General features: G+C 38.2%; 1 long non-coding RNA gene across 1 annotated transcript; it reads right to left on the bottom strand.

Annotated features, from left to right (window-relative positions):
• Positions 1 to 4,950: 4,950 nt before the first annotated feature.
• Positions 4,951 to 20,303, bottom strand: LOC138899508 (uncharacterized). Its single transcript, XR_011411204.1, has 2 exons — positions 20,004 to 20,303; positions 4,951 to 5,184 (listed from the first exon to the last, which is right to left on the bottom strand). It is a non-coding gene; the product is annotated as an uncharacterized lncRNA (long non-coding RNA).
• Between the last annotated feature and the right edge of the window lie 720 nt (positions 20,304 to 21,023).

Below are 21,023 nucleotides of genomic sequence, written 5' to 3'. Positions count from 1 at the left end.
TCCTTTCTCTTTTTGGAGTTTTCACTCTTTTTTCTTTTTTGTTCACTCAATTTTCCTTCTTTTTCTCTCCTTTTCTTTATCATTTCGGTTTATTTTTCACTCAGATTGTCTATAGCTATAATCGAATCTGATGGGGATTGCCTACGTATCATGACGGCGCACGAATCAGATCATTACGTAGTTCAGGAGATCAGAAATAAAATAAATAAACTAACTCTTTTTGTTTACTCATATACAAATAATCCGACAAAATCTCCTAGCAACGAAAATATTTTCAATTGTTCTTTCGATTTCGATTTTTTTTATTTTTTATTTTTATTTTTGGGAATTGGTGAAAGAAAGACTTCTAAAGAAGAAAGAAAATATTTTTGGATTTTAATTTTTTTTTTTTGTAAATTTCAAAAGGTAGAAAATATTTTTTTGGATTTTGATTTGATTTGTTTTCTTTTTTCGAATGAAAGACTTCTACAAAGAAAATATATTTTGGTTTAAAGTTATTTTATTTTTTTATTTTTTTTATTTGTTTGGATTTTCTAAGAAAAGACTCCTAAAGAAGGAATTAAAGAAAAATATTTTTGGATTTTTGAAAATTTGGGGCCGGAACCGATGATGTTTGCCTACATATCTCACATCCGGTAAGAATCAGACTCGCGTAGTTCGGTCAGTTTTGATGGAACAGAGGAAACATGACATTTTTAAAAATATTGTCTTATTTTCTTTCTTTTTCTTTTTCAAAATTTCGGTAGAGTTTCGGAATTTTTTAAATACCTACCTCTCACTATTATTATTATTATTATTTTTTATTTTTCTATTCTAGAAACCAGTCAACATGCAAGCCGACACAAACAAATGCGCAAGTAGCACGTAAGATGCATCATGATGGTCTTTTTAAAATGGGTACACATGTCCTAGACGGACCCAACCCCTGTGTTGAGTCCCCAAAGTCAATATGTACGTGATGCAAACAAACGTTCCTACTAGGGATCCGGCATGAGGCTATGTTATTCTAAGTTTAAATTTTAGGGTGTATTGTTCTAGACTTGGCTTACCCGAGCGGACAACTCGAGTCGAGGGGGGGCAGCGTACCGGGAATACAGAAGCTTCACCGGCTTTGCAACTTGTCCGTACCACGTTCTAAAATTAGGATATGACTCTAACAAAAAAGAAGCCACGCGAAGCGTACGCTTCCCAGAAGATTCAGAAGACTCAGAGAGAAGAGGGTTTCGTAATAGTTTATACACAGTTCAATCAATATTAAAGCGGTAAAAAGTGACAATTAGCACATTAGGCCCAAATACGTAAAAATAAGATAATAAACAAAAGCCAATTATAATAGTTATTCTAAGCTCGAATTCTGAACCCTGAACCTTGAACCAGAGATTCTGGGTTCGTTCCCCAGCAGAGTCGCCAGAGCTGTTACACCTCCTTTTTTCCGAGGGGATAGGGATATGAGAGTTTTTCCAATTAAAGTGACATTATTCGAAATGAGATTATTTATTTAATTCAGAGTCGCCACTTGGAATAATTTATAGTGTCCCAAGTCACCGGTTTATTTTAAATTCCAAATCGAGGAAATTTGACTCTATTTATGATCTGCGAACACAGAAGACCGGGTAAGGAATTCTGTTAACCCGAGAGAAGGTATTAGGCATTCCCGGATTTCGTGGTTTTAGCACGGTCGCTCAACAATTAATAATTGGCTTAATTATCTAATTTATTACATGTTTTAAGCCTATTGTACATTTTTTAACTGCCTTTAATATTTATGTAATTTTTGAACAAGTCGCGATGTCGCGCACTCGTTGTTTTTGAACACATCGCAAATCGCGTCACATGAAATGCACCCGCAGTTTACAACATGTTTATTTTATTATTGTTTGAAGTTATGGTCGGGTCACATAAAATGTGCACCCGAATTGGGAATTATGTATCACGACTATGTCACAGGAACCGTACCCATAGCCGTGATAATTTAATTGCGCGCCTAAAACAAACTCCGATATTTAAAATTATTTAAACTAATTTGAGATGATTGTGAAAAGGCAGGGATTATGAAAATTATTTGTTGTGGAATGAGTGTAAGATTCGATAGTGAAAGTCTAAAGATGCTCATAATTAATTAACTAAGATTGAATTGGTGCAATAACACTCAAAAGAGTATCTATTTGCGACCAAATTACAAAATGACTAACCAATTCGTTGTTAGCAGGTATTAAAGATGACAGGTTATTGAAGGCATGCCAACAATTAGGGAACCAACAAATTCAGAGTCCATTGGACTCTTTAAATTAGGATAACATGTTGGGCTATGGCCCAAATTGACTCAATTTGGTTTTTACTGAGACTGTGCATGTTCAGATGCCTGGTCTCCTTTGATTTCTGATTATTAAAGATGGAATGAAGCATTTGTTTAAACATTCATAATACTGAATCGAAACATATATAAAAGAAACAAATACTCAGGAATTAAAGAGAAACTGTTCATACAAAGAGAAACCCAAATTACAACTAAATGGCCTTTCAATTAAATTACAACTATAATAAGCATTTGTTCTCTTTGTTACTGCCCGATTTGTACTCGAAATCTATCCAACAATGGATTTGATCAACTGGTGATCAAATCCAATGACAACCTCCACATGCCAACATCAAATCAAAATTACACCATTAATTTCGTGAGCCAACACTCAAATGAAGAAATAATATTGTTTCAATCATATACTTAATACGTAAAAGAATTTGGGTCATGTCTAAAATAGTAGTATTGAAACACTATTCACTATCAATTCAAATAAAGGTAATCTAGGCATAAAATTCTTCAACAGTGAGAGACCATCTTTGATCACACGAATCCAAACTTGCACATCTTATTAGCACAAAAAGAAAAAGACTCAGATTTTAACATTCCAATCTCAAATTGAGCAGTATATAACTATTAATACGACACATAAACTGAATTCTAATTGTAACAAGCGGATTTCCAGCATCTTTTAGTCATTAAATCTCCGAAATCAACATGTTTCTCATAGGCAAAATAACATAACCTTCATTTAGTTACTATATTAAAGCTAAGCATTCAATTCATGTGCAAAAACCAAACAAACAATAAATTTAAACAAATGCAGCAGATAACTTCAGATAAAACAGCCCATGCTTAAATACAAATCAAAGCAGAATACAAGTCTACATACCTAAAGACAGCAATAATCTAACACAGCCAAATAAAGGCTTTGAGATGAATCAGTTAAGGAGGAAAAACGAAGTAGAGATGATGTCAAGTTCGGCAAGCAGAGGCAACAGATTCCAACCCAGCAAAAACAGCAATCCTAATAGCATGAAAGTCCTTTCAGATCCCAGAAAATATCAATCAAACATGCTAGAATTCGAAAACAATTTTGTATCTCCTCCTCCCCCCCCTTTCTTTTTGATTTTTTGAAGTTGAATACTAAGAACTTTTCTTTCAAATTTCAGCTTTTATCAGTATTCTTTTGAGTGAGTGAATATGCAGAAAATAATGCCTGTGTGTGCGGGAGTGTGAGGTCTCTTATATACGCAAATGTGAGGGAATAATTCTGGGGAATGCAGTCCCTAAATATAAGGAGAAAAGACATCTTTTAAAACTGAATTGGACAGCTGTTGGACAACTGTCCATTCAGATATTTTTTCAGCCCTTGTATCTTCTGAATTTACCCCTTTTTACCCCCAAATTTGACCTAATTCCTTTGTTCTTTTGCATTTTAATCCCTACTGCACTGTTCTAAAAATATCTCAACTACCTAACAGAATGATTCTCTTATAATTCTATTTCCTTTAGCCCCCCTCAAATCCTAGCTAATGTCTTCTTTTGTTTACCAATTTCTTTTACCCCATTATTTATAATATTCACTCCAAAATTACTGCTCTTTGTTTTTACTTTAATAAAAAATAAACAATTAACACGCACCAATTAACTAAACCAAATTAACAGCAAATAAACCAACACAAAACTAAACGTGAATCCACCGAGTCAATCCTTGACTAAAGCATGCTAATTAAAATAATATTCAATTTAAACTAATCAATTCAAGTAGAAACTGACTCTAAACATTTAGATTAAACCAAATCGGACATTCACAAAGAACCAAGAGGACTGAAAAACCTCATCTTTTCCTTGTTTTCTTTCATTTTAAATTCTACAAATTTGATTAAAAATCCTAATTAAATTCTAACTTAACTCTAATTTACAAAATTAATCTACTCACTTTTTCTAATATTTAAATAATTAATTAACCTAAGACTAATGAAAAAAATAAATAATTTAAAACTAAAAGCTAAAAATATAAGAGCCTATGGTATTTTTGTGATATTTGTTTAATAATGCAATTAATTCATGTAATTAGATTCTAAATACAATTAAGATCTAAAATGCTATACAATGAAGAACTAAACATTTTTTGATATTTTCTTATAATTTTAAAATATTAAATGTGCAACTAAATGCAGACGACAATTAACAAGAAATTCCTAAAATTCTATAAAAATTAAAATAATTAAAACAAATCTATTTTTGTGAATTTTGTAGGAGTATTTTTTGTAGGGTAAAAATCACGTGCTAGCAGCTGCTCCTCTTTGCTCGGAAACATGAAGAGTTTTCGGGCAAAGATAAAGTGAGTAATTACGAGCGATTTTTGCCCGTTTGACAGTCCATTTGAAAGTGAACCTTGCTTCGAAGGTTGCCTACATATCCTTGGCTATAAAGGAATCATGTCAGTGTAGTTCTGGGAATTTTGGTAGCTGGGACTACCATGAAACTGTGATTTCACTGCTGTTGCTGGTGTTACTATTTGCTAAGCTCTTTATTACACCAAAATAAAAAATAAAAAAGACTAACTAAGCCTGCCAGCTACGAGTTACAAGATTCCTATTTATAGGTCTTCTGAAGCTTGATCTTGAGTCTTGGCTGGTTCTTCATGCAGACTCGGATCTGAATCTTGATGCTTGTTAGCTGCAAGTGCTGGTTCATTCTTCTTCAACCTTTCGGATCAAGGCGGGACATGCAAAGCTTGTGAGTTCAATCATGTCTTGGGCAGTCCACATCTTTACTCCACTCCTGCACTTTGAGTTCACTTCTTTCTATTTCTTTTCTTTATTTTGGATTGAGACTTATTTTTGGTCATCTCGAACCATGTGCCTCGAGGTAAAAACCTGCTCAGACACCAAAAACAAACAAACGAATAAAATTTTTCTACCCCAGTTTTCACTAGGAAACTTTCGTGAGTTATTGGTAACAAAACTCTATACTACTTCATTGTTGAAAGCAATAAAAGGTCAGGATTGGTATACCCTGAGAAAACAGAGATTAGGGAGTGGATAACCTATATCAAAACTGAAACAAACTAGGGAGTAGGGACCTTATGTTGGAAAAGCGACTAGGGAGAGGAGACCATATGTCTAAAAAATCATCAACTAGGGAGTGGAGACCCTATGTTGGAAAAGTGACTAGGGAGTGGAGACCCTATGTCTAAAAATCATCAACTAGGGAGTGGAGACCCTATGTTAGAAAAACGACTAAGGAGTGGAGATCCTATATCTAAAAAGTATCAACTAGGTAGTAGAGACCCTATGTTGGAAAAGCGACTAGGGAGTGGAGACCCTATGTCTAAAAATCATCAACTAAGGAGTGGAGACCCTATGTTGGAAAATCATCAACTAGGGAGTGGAGGCCTTATGCTGGAAAAGAGACTAGGGAGTGGAGACTCTATATCTAAAATATCATCAACTAGGGAGTGGAGACCTTATATTGGAAAATCATCAACTAGGGAGTGGAGACCCTATGTTGGGAAAGAGACTAGGGAGTGGAAACCTTATGTCTAAAAATCATCAACTAGGGAATGGAGACCCTATGTTGGAAAAGCGACTAGGAAGTGGAGACCCTATGTCTAAAAATTATCAACTAGGGAGTGGAGACCCTATGTTGGAAAAGCGACTAGGGAGAGGATACCCTATATCAAAAATTAAAGCAACTAGAGAGTGAGGACCTTATGTTGGAAAAGAGACTAGGGAGTGGAGACCATATGTCTAAAAAATCATCAACTAGGGAGTAGAGACCCTATGTTGGAAAAACGACTAGGGAGTGGAGACCCTATGTCTAAAAATCATCAACTAGGGAGTGGAGACCATATGTTGGAAAAACGACTAGGGAGTTGAGACCATATGTTGAAAAATCATCAAGTAGGGAGTGGAGACCCTATGTTGGAAAAGCGACTAAAGAGTAGGGATCCTATGTCTAAAAATCAACAACTAGGGAGTTGAGACCCTATGTTGGAAAAGAGAGTAAGGAGTGGATACCCAATGTCTAAAAATCATCAATTAGGGAGTGGAGACCCTATGTTATAAAATTATCAACTAGGGAGTGGAGACCCTATGCTGGAAAAGAGTCTAGGGAGTGGAGACCCTATGTCTAAAATATCATCAACTAGGTAGTGGAGACCCTCTGTTGGAAAATCATCAACTAGGGAGTGGAGACCCTATGTCTAAAAATCATCAACTAGGGAGTGGAGACCCTATGTTGGAAAAGCGACTAGGGTGTGGAGATCCTATGTCTAAAAATTATCAACTAGGGAGTGGAGACCCTATGCTGGAAAATCATCAACTAGGGAGTGAAGACCCTATGTCTAAAAATCATCAACTAGGAAGTGTAGACCCTATGTTGGAAAATCATCAACTAGGGAATGGAGAACCTATGTTGGAAAAGAGACTAGGGAGTGGAGACCCTATGTCTAAAATATCATCAACTAGGGAGTGGAGACCCTATGTTTGAAATGTGACTAGGGAGTGGAGACCCTATGTCTAAAAATCATCAACTAGGGAGTGGAGACCCTATGTTGGAAAAACGACTAGGGACTGGAGACCCTATGTCTAAAAATCATCAACTAGGGAGTGGAGACCCTATGATGGAAAAACGATTAAGGAGTAGAGATCCTATGTCTAAAAAGCATCAACTAGGGAGTGGAGACCTTATGTTGGAAAAACGACTAGGGAGTGGAGACCCTATGTTGGAAAATCATCAACTAGGGAGTGAAGACCCTATATTGGAAAATCATCAACTAGAGAGTGGAGAACCTATATTGGAAAAGAGACTAGGGAGTGAAGACCCTATGTCTAAAATAAAACATCAACTAGGGAGTGGAGACCCTGTGTTCGAAAATCATCAACTAGGGAATGGAGACCCTATGTTGGGAAAGAGAATAGGGAGTGGAGACCCTATGTCTAAAATAAAATTAATTAGGGAGTGAATTCCCTATGTTGGAAAAACGCAGCTAGGGATTGGAGACCCTATACTACCATGATTTTGAACTCTTTTTTTTAAAATAAAAAAAATCATTTTCATCTATCATTTTTTTTATTTTTTTTTATTTTTTTATTTCAAAGAATGAGTAAATACGGGAAAGAATTTTGGAGGAGACCCTATGTTGGAAAAGAGACTAAGGAGTGGAGATCTTATGTCTAAAAATCATCAACTAGGGAGTGGAGACCCTATGTTGGAAAAGCGACTAGGGAGTGGAGACCCTATGTCTAAAAATCATCAACTAGGGAGTGGAGACCCTATGTTGGAAAACCGACTAAGGAGTGGAGATCCTATGTCTAAAAAGTATCAACTAGGGAGTGGAGACCCTATGTTGGAAAAACGATTAGGGAGTGGAGACCTTATGTTGGAAAATTATCAACTAGGGAGTGAAGACCCTATATTGAAAAATTATCAACTAGAGAGTGGAGACCCTATGTTGGAAAAGAGACTAGGGAGTGAAGACCCTATGTCTAAAATAAAACATCAACTAGGGAGTGGAGACCCTGTGTTCGAAAATCATCAACTAGGGAATGAAGACCCTATGTTGGGAAAGAGACTAGGGAGTGGAGACCCTATGTCTAAAATAAAATCAATTAGGGAGTGAGTTCCATATGTTGGAAAAACGCAGCTAGGGATTGGAGACCCTATACTACCATGATTTGAACTCTTTTTTTTTTTAAAAAAATAAATCATTTTCATCTATCATTTTTTTTTTATTTCAGAGAATGAGTAAATGCGGGAAAGAATTTTGGAAGAGACTTCCCTTTTTGGAGTTATTGCTGCAAATATGTTTCTAGCCCTTACGCAGTTTCTTTTTGGTTGCACCTGCTTCTTGCAATGTTGCTTTTGGATTGCACATGTTTTTTGTTTTTTTCAAACAAAGAACAATTTGTTAGTTTGAAACGATGGTTGGTTTTGTAGCCTTGATTTTTTCACTCACTTGGTCTCGTCCCTTTCAGCTGCAACCAATTGTTTCCTGAATACCGATTATATTTCTAACGTCGGAGAACCTCTGGCTTTTTCGGACGTTGCCATGATGGTTAGTCACGTGAGAATTAATCTTTTCAACTTTTATTTTTCCCTTGTGGGAATTTGACTTTGAATTTCCTCTTTCAACAATTTTTGATTTCGAAGCATCGGCCAACATGGCCAGTTGGAGTCGACTTGATGCCCCTGCCGAGATTAGGTGACATTTCTTTTGCATTCTGGCTTGTATCAAGTGAGAACCCTATAAATCAGTCTTGTCGTCCCTTCTTTGTCTTAGTTTTGGAACATAGTTAAACCGAAAAGGATTCAAAGAAAAGCAAACAATGGAATGGACAAATGAATTTAGATGAGAGGTATCCCTTTCGGGGAAAAGAAAGAAGGACTTATCTGGAGTGTATACAGACTTCAATGAACATGATATGCCTCTTGGACTGGATGCCTGATCTGTGTAAACCATCCAACTCTCAGAAATTCATCATAACTCTTCCCTCGAGACTGGCAAACATTGCCCAGGACTGTGTCGATGCCTGTAACTCTGAGGATCCTCTTTTCGATCAGTGGTGCCCTTTACGGGTTTTCACAAGCTGACCTCTCTCTTTTCTCTTCTCACCATCGCCTTATAGTGCTCTTTGCAAATTTTTACTAACAAGCCTCTCTCATTTTCGAATTTCTCTGCTTACCATCGTCTTACGGTGCCCGTGAGGGTTTTCACTGATAAGACTCTCTCATTTTATTTCTCTCATTTTGTTGTATCAACTCCAAGTAACTGTATCCTCCCATTTTGAATCTCTTTGCCGATTGATCAGAAGGACTTGAAAAGGATTTGGGTAAGAAGGATTTGGATTGAGTTACAACTTTGAAACCTTTCAGGCGAAACCATCGCGGAATCGTTGTAACTTCTACCCCAGATTCAACTTTGGGGAAATGTGGATTTTTGTTTTGGTGTGACAGAACCCCAGAGAGAGGCTGTCTACGTATCCTTTCGGAATCAAGTCGAACGTTGTTCAAAGAACTTATATTTTTTTCTTCTTCTTTTTTTTCTTTCTTTTTTTATGATAACTTTTAGGTTCCAAAGAGGGTAATCAAAGAAAGGGAACCGGCTCAAAGGTGTTTGCAAGGGTTGGTAGTGTTTGGATAGCGAGAATAAAAACCTTCGTCATCCCAATCGGAGCATGTTAGAATTGCGTGAAAGGTCAAATGTAATACCTTTTGACCGTATCTGAATTGACAACTGCTTCTGGGTCATTTCCTCCGATATCTTCCAAATACAGCGCTCTCCTCGGCAAAACGTTTCTTATAATGTAAGGACCTTTCCAATTTGGAGCAAATTTTCCTTTTGCTTCTTTATGATGTGGGAGAATACGTCTCAAAACGAGTTGCCCCACTTTAAATTTCCTGGGTCGCACTTTCTTGTTGTAGGCACGGGCCATTCTTTGTTGGTACAACTGCCCGTGGAAAACTGCGGCCATCCGCTTTTCATCAATCATAGTTAATTGTTCCAACCGGGTCTTGACCCATTCATCATCCTGAATCTCAGCTTCAACAATGATTCGAAAAGAGGGAATCTCAACTTCTGCAGGTATTACGGCTTTAGTGCCATAAACCAATAAATAGGACGTGTCCCCAACTGATGTGCACACGGTTGTGCGATGTCCCAATAATGCAAAATGCAGCTTTTCATGCCACTGTCTAGAATTTTCCTGAGGATCTTCTTGATATTCTTGTTTACAGCTTCAACGACGCCATTAGCTTTGGGCCGATAAGGGGTAGAGTTACAATGCGTAATCTTAAATTGTTCGCATACCTCCCTCATCAAGTGGCTGTTCAGATTTGCAACATTGTCTGTAATGATAGTTTTAGGAATACCAAAATTACAAATAATATTGGAATGCATGAAGTCCACTACCGCTTTCTTGGTGCCGGCTTTGAAAGTGACTGCTTCAACCCACTTTGTGAAATAATCAATGGCAACCAAGATGAATCTGTGCCCATTAGAAGCTTTCAGCTCGATTGGCCCAATGACATCCATACCCCAGGCAACGAACGACAAAGGTGCTGACATAGGATGCAACTATGAAGGCGGTGCATGAATTGGGTCACTGTGTATCTGACACTGATGGCATTTCCGGACAAAACTGAAGCAATCCTTTTCCATGGTCATACAGTAATAACCTGACCAAAGGATTTTCTTTGTAAGGACATATCCGTCTATATGAGGCTCGCATACTCCTGAATGTACTTCGTTCATGATCTTTTCAGCTTCCCGGGCATCTACGCACCTCAAAAGATTCAAATCTGGAGTTCTTTTGTACAAGACATCTCTGCTCAAGAAGAAACTGCTGGCAAGCCTTCTGATAGTTCTCTTTTGATCTCCACTGGCCTGTTCAGGATATTCCTTTGTTTTTAAAAACCTTTTGATATTATTCTCGAATTTGGATTTCCAGCGGGTCAATATGGACGTTGCCTGAATACGGCAACATTGAGGCCAAAGTAGCTAATGCATCAGCTAACTCGTTGTGGAATCGAGGAATATACCTGAACTCGACGGACTTGAACTGTTTGCTAAGATCTTCCACATGTTGCCTGTATGGGATAAGCTTGATGTCTCGAGTTTCCCATTCGCCCTGAGCTTGCTGGATAATTAAGTCAGAATCTCCCATGATTAACAACTCCTCAACATCCAAATCAACTGCCATGTTCATGCCCATGATGCAAGCTTCATACTCAGCAGTGTTGTTTGTACAGAAAAACCGAAGTCGGGCTGTGGCCGGATAGTGCTGACCAGTGGGCGAAATCAAAATTGCCTCAATCCCGACACCTTTTGCATTTACAGCTCCATCAAAGAACATTTTCCTAGCATTTGTGTCCTCTGAAATTATTTCAACTGAGTTTACTTCCTCGTCCAAAAAGTATGTACTTAGGGGTTGGTATTCATCATCAACCGGGTTCTCATCTAGATGATCCGCCAAGGCTTGATCTTTCATCGCCGTGCGGGTGACATAGACAATGTCGAACTCAGTGAGTAGGGTTTGCCATTTTGGTAACCTTCCGGTGGGCATTGGTTTAACCTAAGTTAGGGCGCAACAAGTTCTTTCCAACAAAGTATACTTGGATTCATAACTGGTAAACTTATTGCCCAAGTAGTATATGGACTGCTCTCTTTTCCCGGTCACATCATGTTGCCCCAGGACACAACCGAAGGAATTTTCCAAGACTGTTAGATACAAGAACAAAGGTCTTCCTAGCTCGGGTGGAACCAACACTGGCAGATTTGACAGATATTCTTTGATCTTATCCAAAGCCTCTTGACATTCATCTGTCCATTTGATCACTTCATCTTTCTTCAGCAACTTAAATATGGGCACACACGTGGTAGTAAGCTGAGAAATGAACTTGCTGATGTAATTCAATCTTCCCAGTAGACTCATGACCTCTTTCTTGGTTCTCGGAGGTGGCAAATCCCGAATAAACTTTATCTTTGTTGGATCTAGCTCGATACCCCACCGACTAACTATAAACCCCAGAAGTTTCCCAGATGGAACTCTGAATGCACATTTAGCTGGATTCAATTTCAAGTCATACCTGCGCAGACGCTCAAAGAACTTTCTCAAATCCTGCACATGGTCTTCTTGCGTTCTGGATTTAATGATCACATCATCTACATACACCTCAATTTCCTGGTGTATCATGTCATAGAAGGCAGTCATAGCTCTCATGTAGGTTGTCTCGGTGTTCTTCAGACCAAATGGCATGACCATGTAAAAGTAAGTGCCCCAAGGTGTGGTGAAAGCCGTCTTTTCTGCGTCTTCTTCATCCAGCAGAACCTGGTGATATCCAGCATAACAATCCACGAAAGATTATATCTCATGTTTGGCACAATTGTCAATAAGAATGTGGATGTTTGGCAATGGGAAGTTGTCCTTGGGGCTTGCTTTGTTTAAATCCCGATAATCAACACACACTCGGGTTTTCCCGACTTTCTTTGGCATTGTGACCATATTAGCCAACCAGGTGGTGTATCGGACTACTCGGATCACACCAGCTTTCAATTATTTGGTGACTTCTTCTTTGATCTTATCACTGATGTCCGTTTTAAACTTTCTCTGCTTTTGTTGGATGGGTGGATAACCGGGATAAGTTGGCAATTTATGCACCACCAAATCGACACTCAGCCCTAGCATATCGTCATAGGACCATGCAAACATGTCTTTGAATTCAAACAAATGTCGGATCAATGCTTCTTTAGTTCTTTCATCGGCGTGAATGCTTATCATGGTTTCCCGACCCTCTTCTGGACTACCCAAATTAATTGGCTTAATTTCATTTAAGTTTGGCTTAGGCTTATTCTCAAATTGTTCCATTTCTCGATTTATTTCCCCAAAAGCCTCATCTTCATCATATTCCAGTTCTTGATTCATTATTTCACAGTTAGACAACATTTTAGGATCTGGGCATGAAGTCCGCAAGCATGTCATGTTATTTAAGTCTGCATTATTAGAACTGAAAAAAACAAAAAGAAAAATAGCAGAATCAGAATAAAGAAAAAGGAGACATCCATTGACGATGAAATATTGATTTCATTTCATTGAATTGAATATAAGAGGGTTTACATCGAAATCAAAAGACAATAAAATAAAAAATATTCGAGTTACACCCTGAAATAACTCGTAATGTAGAAAAGATAGAAAGACTGGACTACCGGGATTCCCGCCTGACAGGAAATGGGGTAGCCTTCCAATTGTGAAGCTTGGCATTTGGTCCCATGTACAACACCTCAGCAGTGCTCGTGCCTTCCCCCGGCTGGGCCATGTGGGACTCGTATAGCATTTATTTCATGGCTTCACAAATATCCTCAATCTCTTTGGCCGTGAAGGCCTCTTCTTCTTCTTCTTCTTCTTCTTCTTCCGCATATTTGGGTTTAACGAATGACTTGGCGAGATGCGGAACAGGTTGGAGAAGGACCCACCCATTTTTCTTGCACTCATCAGCCCATTTTCTATCGGCCTCTGTAGCTCGGAAACCTGCGCTGAAGAACTTCTCATTAATGATCGAAGCGATGGGCTCTGTGATGCCTTGTAGAGATACCCTGAGCCCTTTTTCGGGCTTGTGCCCATGTCTAATCATTTTAGTGGCGACCATGACCCAGGCACTAGGTAAGCAAGGTTGAGGGAACGGGGCCCCTTCTTCGCATTGGTCGGCGACCACAATTTCGAAGGCTTGGTAGATAATGTGCTCACTTCCTTCTCTAGCTTCGAGACACGGGACTGAAGGGTCCCTGTAAATGGACTGTTCATCCTCCCCATGGACAACAATTTCTTGGTTTTCATACTCAAATTTGACCATTTGATAGAGAGTGGAGGGCACAACTCCTGCAACATGAATCCATGGTCTTCCTAGGAGAAAATTATATGAAGTATCCATGTACAAAACCTGGAAAGTCACTTCGAAGTCCACAGGGCCAATGGTCAAAATCAAATCAATTTCCCCTATTGCGTCTCGCTTGACACCATCAAAAGCGCGCACACAAACATTGTTTGGTCGAATTCTTTCTGTTCCAATTTCCATCCCTTAGAGCGTAGAGAGGGGGAAAATGTAGACCCCGGACCGCCATCTAGCATGACTATCTTCACATAATAACCTTCGCATTTGACAGTCAAGTGAAGGGCTTTGTTGTGGGCATCTCCCTATGGGGGCAAATCATCGCGGCTGAAAGAAATCCTGTTGACTTCGAAGAATCGTTCTGCCATTCTCTCCAACTGTTCAACTGAAGTTTCAACCGGGACATATGCCTCGTTCAATGTTTTAAAAAGTACCTTTTGATGTTCATTTGAGCTCAATAACGGGGATAAAAATGAAACCCAGGAAGGAGTCTTTCGGAGTTGATCAACTATGGCATATTCCGAAGTTTTCATTTTTCGGAAAACTTCTTTTGCTTCTTCAGCGCTCACAGGCTTCTTGGGCGGAAATTGTTTATCATTGTTCAGTTTTAACTTCTTTAGCTCTTCTGGGTTGTGGTACTTCCTAGATTGGTTCATTTCGTTCACCTCTCCCATAATATCTTTCCCTTTGTAAATAACCATTGTTTTGCTATAATTCCAGGGGACTGCAGTGGGGTCTCTCATAGGGCTCTGCGGTGCGCGGCTAATAACCACAGGCTCAGTCGGCCTTGGTGAAATTACCGCCCCCCGCACCACATAAGTCCCTTTTGGCACATACAACTTTGGCACATTTAGTGTGATTTCCTCTGCTCAAATCTTTTGGGAGTGTTCAACATGAGCTGTTCTTTCCTTAGCAGGTGCTGCCCCAGTATTTGCTTCTACAACTTTTTCTGCAACTTGATGGATTTGAGTGATTTTCTTCTTATTTTTGACTTGTTTTGCCGCTGCTTTGGGTTTTGCCTCTGAATCGGCAATGGCAATGATGGCTTTTAAGGCTGAATCAAACTCTTTATCATCACAAATCATTCCAATGACCGGACCATTGTTGTGATCCAGTAATGGATTGTTAGTCACATTGGGGACTTCCTCGTCCCTCAGTACCACTCGTTTTTGTTCTATCAAATTCTCAATTGCCCTCTTGAGAGTCCAATAATCCTCCGTATCATGACCATCTTCCCCCGAATGATAGGCACACCTAGTACCAGGCCGGTATGATGGAGATTCCGGATTTTGCCGGTTTGGAGGCACAGGTTGCAATAGACCCATCTAGATTAATTTTGGACATAGGCTAGAGTAGGACTCACCAATATGGGTGAAGTAGTTTCTCCTGGGAGGTTCACGAGGGCGTGTATCATGTTGGTAGTTGTTTTGCAGTGGATGGGGGTTATATGGAGCTTAGTGGGGATGGTTATTTCTAGGAAGTGGAGCTCGGTTTTGGTTGTAATGCTGTTGTGGCCGTGTATAGGGTTGGGCATTCATCACCGCATAGGGAGGAGGTGCCACAGCTTATACTGCATCTTGATGAGGGTAGTCATGTTGTGGGGTTCTAGGAGGCAGGTAGGAGTGATCACGTGATCGACGAGGGCCTCACGAACCTGAAGCCATCATGGCTCCTTCTTCCCTCTTCTTTCGATTTGCTAAACCTCTCGAGCCGTTCTGGATGGATTGGGAGGTGGCTCTCAAAGCAGATTGACTTATGATTCAGCCAGTTTTCAAACTATTTTCTACCATTTCTCCGATTTTTATGGCCTCTGCAAAAGGTTTGCCCATGGCAGACATCATGTTCTGAAAGTAATCGGCCTTTTGGGCTTGCAAGAAAATATTGACCATTTCCGTTTCATCCATAGGCGGTTTCACTCTGGCTGTTTGCTCATGCCACTTGATAGCATATTCACGGAAACTTACCGCGGTTTTATTCTTGAAATTGGTCAGGGAATTCCTATCTGGAGCTATATCAACATTGTATTGAAATTGCCTAACGAAATCTCGGGCTAAGTCGTCCCATATATGCCAATGGGAGATGTCCCGGTCCATGTACCATTCTGACGCAATTCCCGTCAAGCTCTCCTCGAAATAGGCCATCAAAAGTTCTTCTTTTCCACCCGCCCCTCTCAGCTGATTGCAATATCTTTTCAAATGAGCGATCGGTCTCCGTGCCCATCGTACTTTTTGAATTTTGGCATTTTAAAGCCAACGGGCAAATGAACATGAGAAAACATGCACAGATAGGAGTACGAGACACTCTTTTGGCCACTCAGGCCTTGCATGTTCTTAAGACTTTGTTCAAGACTTTTCATCTTCCGAGCCATTTCTTCCTGCTCGGAGTTTCTTGCCGTTCTTTCCTGTTCCACTGGAGACTCGTATTGCGGGTGCCGAGGATAGGGGTTTGGGGTGACATGAGCTGTGTCTAGCTGAAATTGTGGTACTTGAAAAGTGAAAGCTGACGGTTCGAAACATGGCCTAGGCACTGTTGTCTGTGCCATAGTAGAGACTGGTGGTGCGGTGAATATTGTAGAAGATACTCCCGAAAACAGTGCCTAGGGGCGAACCTCAGAAGGCATACCGGTGAAATTAGCTGATATAGTGGGGGTACCCAAACGGGATGAATGGGTTGGTTACGGGAATGGGGACGTTGGAGTTTCCGCTTGTCCTGGGAAGCAGTTCAGGAAACCCGGGGATTGTACTGGGCGGTTCTTTGCCATTAGACCAAGCGTCCCACATCTCTAGCATACGGCAACGCAACCTTCTATTTTCTTCAGCAGCTGCTAATTCTGACTGTGGGATAACCGATACCGGACTATCCTTAGAAGGATCAATAATTGGTAGATGACTTTCGGAGGCCATAGGAACACTGCCTTTGTATTTTGTGAAGGATGGGAAGCTAGATTACCAACAAAACCAACCACCAAACAGGACCTGTCTAAACTTGCACACACAACAACCTTGTCAGTTTGAGACATTTGACAGATATGGAATCGCATATTGGGGATGCAATGCACCTGGACAGTTAAATGTTTCTAAATATTTTTGCTACAACTGTGTGTTTCATCCCGGCTTTACTATCTCTTTTCTCAAATTTCGAATCCTAATTTTGTTTCCTTTCTCTTTTTGGTGTTTTCATTCTTTTTTCTTTCTTGTTCACTCAATTTTCCTTCCTTTTCTCTCCTTTTCTTTATCATTTCGGTTTATTTTTCACTCAGATTGTCTATAGCTATGATCGAATCTGATGGGGATTGCCTACGTATCATGACGGCGCACGAATCAGATCATTACGTAGTTCAGGAGATCAGAAATAAAATAAATAAACTAACTCTTTTTGTTTACTCATATACAAATAATCCGAAAAATCTTCTAGCAATGAAAATATTTTTAATTGTTTTTTCGATTTCGATTTTTTATTTTATTTTATTTTTATTTTTGGGAATTGGTGAAAGAAAGACTTCTAAAGAAGAAAGAAAATATTTTTGGATTTTGATTTTTTTTTTTGTAAATTTCAAAAGAAAGAAAATAATTTTTTGGATTTTGATTTTTGTTTTTGAATTTTGGGAGAAAGACTTCTAAAAAAAGGTAAAAAATATTTTTTTGGATTTTGATTTGATTTGTTTTCTTTTTTCGAATGAAAGACTTCTACAAAGAAAATATATTTGGGTTTAAAGTTTTTTTATTTTTTTATTTGTTTGGATTTTCTAAGAAAAGACTCCTAAAGAAGGAATTAAAGAAAAATATTTTTGGATTTTTGAAAATTGGGGACCGGAACCGATGAGGTTTGCCTATATATCTCACATCCAGCGAGAATCAAACTCGCGTAGTTCGATCACTTTTGACGGAACAGAGGAAACATGACTTTTTAAAAAAATATTAGCTTATTTTCTTTCTTTTATTTTCAAAATTTTGACAGAGTTTCAAAATTTTTCAAATACCTACCTCTCACTATTTTTTTTTTCTTTTTTTTCTTTTTTTTTCTTTTCCTATTCTAGAAACCAATGAACATGCAAGCCGACACAAACAAATGCGCAAGTAGCATGTAAGATGCATCAGGATGGTCTTTTTAAATTGGGTACACATGTCCTAGACGGACCCAACCCCTGTGTTGAGTCCCCAAAGTCAATATGCACGTGATGCAAATAAACGTTCCTACTAGGGATCCGACATGAGGCTATGTTATTCTAAGTTTAAATCCTAGGGTGTATTGTTTTAGACCTAGCTTACCCGAGCGGGCAACTCGAGTCGAAGGGGGGCAGCGTACCAGGAATACAGAAGATTCTGAAGACTCAGAGAGAAGAGGGTTTCGTAATAGTTTATACACAGTTCAATCAATATCAAAGCGGTAAAAAGCGACAATTAGCAAATTAGGCCCAAATACGTAAAAATAAGATAATAAACAAAAGCCAATTATAACAGTTATTCTAAGCTCGAATTCTGAACCCTGAACTAGAGATTCTGGGTTCGTTCCCCAGCAGAGTCGCCAGAGCTGTCACACCTCCTTTTTTCCGAGGGGATAGGGATAAGAGAGTTTTTCCAATTAAAGTAACATTATTCGAAATGAGATTATTTATTTAATTCAGAGTCGCCACTTGAAATAATTTATGGTGTCCCAAGTCACCGATTTATTTTAAATCCCAAATCGAAGAAATTTGACTCTATTTATGGTCCGCGAACACAGAAGATCGTGTAAGGAATTCTATTAACCCGAGAGAAGGTGTTAGGCATTTTCGGGTTCCGTGGTTTTAGCACGGTCGCTCAACTATTAATAATTGGCTTAATTATCTAATTTATTACATATTTTAAGCCTATTGTGCATTTTTTAATCGCCTTTAATATTTATGGAATTTTTGAACAAGTCGTGATGTCGCGCACTCGTTGTTTTTGAACATATCGCAAATCGCGTAACATAAAATGCACCCGCAATTTATAACATGTTTATTTTATTATTGTTTGAAGTTATGGTCGGGTCACATGAAATGTGCACCCGAATTGAGAATTATATATCATGACTATGCCGCAGGAACCGTACCCATAGCCGTGATAATTTAATTGCACGCCTAAAGCAAACTCCGATGTTTGAAATTATTTAAACTAATTTGAGATGATCATGAAAAGGCAAGGATTATGAAAATTATTTGTTGTGGAATGAGTGTAAGATTCAATAGTGAAAGTCTAAAGATGCTCATAATTAATTAACTAAGATTGAATTGGTGCAAGAACACTCAAAAGAGGTATCTATTTGCGACCAAATTGCAAAATGACTAACCAATTCGTTGTTAGCAGGTATTAAAGATGACAGGTTATTGAAGGCATGCCAACAATTAGGGAATCAACAAATTCAGAGTCCATTGGACTCTTTAAATTAGGATAACATGTTGGGCTATGGCCCAAATTGACTCAATTTGGTCTTTTACTGAGACTGTGCACGTTCAGATGCCTAGTCTCCTTTGGTTTCTGATTATTAAAGATGGAACGAAGTGTTTGTTTAAACACTCATAATACTGAATCGAAACATATATAAAAGAAACAAATACTCAGGAATTAAAGAGAAACTGTTCAAACAAAGAGAAACCCAAATTACAACTAAATGGCCTTTTAATTAAATTACAATTATAATAAGCATTTGTTCTCTTTGTTACTGTCCGATTTAGACTCGAAATCTATTCAACAATGGATTTGATCAACTGGAAATCAAATCCAATGATAACCTCCACATGCCAACATCAAATCAAAATTACACCATTAATTTCGTGAGCAAACACTCAAATGAAAAAATAATATTGTTTCAATCATATACTTAATACATAAAAGAATTTGGGTCATGTCTAAAACAGTAGTATTGAAACACTATTCACTATTAATTCAAACAAAGGTAATCTAGGCATAAAACTTTTCAACAGTGATAGACCATCTTTGATCACACGAATCCAAACTTGCACATCTTATTAGTACAAAAAGAAAGAGACTCAGATTTCAACAGTCCAATCTCAAATTGAGCAGTATATAACTCTTAATATAACACATAAACTGAATTCTAATTGAAACAAACGGATTTCTAGCATCTTTTAATCATTAAATCTCTGAAATCAACATGCTTCTCATAGGGAAAATAACAAAACCTTCATGTAGTTACTATATTAAAGTTAAGCATTCAATTCATGTGCAAAAACCGAACAAACAATAAATTTAAATAAATGCAGCAGATAACTTCAGATAAAACAGCCCATACTTAAATACAAATCAAAGCAGAATACAAGTCTACATACCTAAAGGCAGCAACAATCTAACACAGCCAAATAAAGGCTTTGAGATGAATCAGTTAAGGAAGAAAAACGTAGAAGAGATGATGTCAAGTTCGGCAAGCAGAGGTAGTAGATTCCAACCCAGCAAAAACAACAATCCTAATAGCATGAAAGTCTTTTGAGATCCCAGAAAATATCAATCAAACATGCTAGAATTCGAAAACAGCTTTGTATCTCCTTCCCTTTTTGTTTTTTGATTTTTTGAAGTTGAATACTAAGAACTTTTCTTTCAAATTTCAGCTTCTATCAGTGTTCTTTTGAGTGAGTGAATATGCAGAAAATAATGCCTGTGTGTGAGGGAGTGTGAGGTTTCTTATATAGGCAAATGTGAGGGAATAATTCTAGGGAATGCAGTCCTAAAAATAAGGAGAAAATACATCTTTTAAAACTGAATTGGACAGCTGTTGGACAACTGTCCATTCAGATATTATTTCAGCCCTCGTATCTTCTGAATTTATCCCTTTTTACCCCCAAATTTAACGTAATTCTTTTGTTCTTTTGCATTTTAATCCCTACTGCACTGTTCTAGAAACATCTCAACCACCTAACAGAATGATTCTCTTATAATTCTATTTCCTTTAGCCCCCCTCAAATCCTAGCTAATGTCTTCTTTTGCTTACTAATTTCTTTTTATTTACAATATTCATTCCAAAATTACTGTTCTTTATTTTTACTTTAACAAAAAATAAACAATTAACACGCAGCAATTAACTAAACCAAATTAGCAGCAAATAAACTAACACAAAACTAAACGTGAATTCACTGAGTCAATCCTTGACTAAAGCATACTAATTAAAATAATATGCAATTTAAACTAATAAATTCAAGCAGAAAATGACTCTAAACATTTAGACTAAACCAAATCGGACATTCACAAAGAACCAAAAGGACTGAAAAATAGTAAAAAGGACAAACGAAGAAAGAGAGGAATGACTTATACCTATTTGGGTTGAACTTGAACAAACACTGACTGCAGTAAAGCAA

This window comes from Nicotiana tomentosiformis, chromosome 9 (genome assembly GCF_000390325.3).
Source record: "Nicotiana tomentosiformis chromosome 9, ASM39032v3, whole genome shotgun sequence".
Lineage (NCBI taxonomy): Eukaryota > Viridiplantae > Streptophyta > Magnoliopsida > Solanales > Solanaceae > Nicotiana > Nicotiana tomentosiformis.
This window is presented reverse-complemented; position numbering and strand designations above follow the sequence as displayed.